A 1,200-nucleotide genomic window follows, 5' to 3' on the forward strand; every position below is an offset into this window, starting at 1 on the left:
TGCTGAACCTTCTGCTGTGCTAAAAACAGATCGTGAAGTCAAAGCTGGAAAGGTGCAATAAGGGAACGTTTTATGTGGGCTTTGTGGCATCCCCAACTCCAGCCAGCTTGCTCCCGGGGCTGCTTTTCTGCACAGGTTTGTCCTTTATTCTCCTCTGAAGTTACTTTTCAAGGGTCTGGAAGGGGGTGAAAAAATAAAAGAGAGCTATTTATTTACACCCCTGTATGGGATATGAGACCTGTGCTGGATGTTACTTAAAAAGTCTCACTAAAGGAGGAGACTCGAGGAGCCTGGGAGAGGGATGGCTCTGCTTTGCTTGCAATACCTGCCTGGGCCTCAATGGCACAGTCTCTGGACACCTCATCAGTAATAAATCCCTCTTTTCCACACCTTGGTGACAGAGAGAAGATCTGAGGCAGAAGAGAAGTAAAGACACTGCAACGGTGGGCTTCAACCCACAGTTTAAGACATCTAAACACAGATATCCTCTTTTAAGTTGAGGGTGTCCTGCTAAGGTCTACTGGGATTCAACACCCCCATGTTGAAGTCTAGAGCCACAGCAGGACCATCTGCCTGGCCTTGAGCTGATGCTCCAGAGAGGCTGAGGTCTCCAGCAGGTCTGGTGTCCTGCTTGCATGCTCATAGGTGTCTAGGAAGCCCCATGGGTCCCCAAATGGCCGGTCCAAGTCCAGCTCTTCCTATGGAGCTCACAAAGAAGTGAATTAGTTTTGACAGACATGGGTGAACAGAGTGGCTATAATTGTTTATACCTATAGTAAAACTTACACATGAATCTGTTTTATCTCTGACCCTCTGGGCTGGCTGACACTCAGTGATGGCACAGATTTAATTAACGATTTAATTAAGACTATGCAAAGATATTAGCCACTCTTGTTAATGTATTTAAAGCCACACAACCCCTTATCCTGGTATGCCTGTATTTATAAAAGCGCTTTGTGCCATGATGGTTATCTACATAAGTAGGAAGAGAGAGAGACCTATACTGGTATGAAGCCCTTTTGTACTGGTGAGGTTCCAGCAGCATCTGGGAGGTACCAATATAGAAGGGAAATAATCACAAGCTTTTTTCGGAGCTCACGTCATAAGCTTGTCTGCTGTGCTGCTCATCTGTGACGGGATCAGACAACGAGAGCTGATCTTTCAGCTGGGTTGAACTTCGGAAATGTTTCTCTGTTCCCA

Source organism: Phaethon lepturus, unplaced genomic scaffold (assembly GCF_000687285.1).
Source record: "Phaethon lepturus isolate BGI_N335 unplaced genomic scaffold, ASM68728v1 scaffold9850, whole genome shotgun sequence".
NCBI classification, from domain to species: domain Eukaryota; kingdom Metazoa; phylum Chordata; class Aves; order Phaethontiformes; family Phaethontidae; genus Phaethon; species Phaethon lepturus.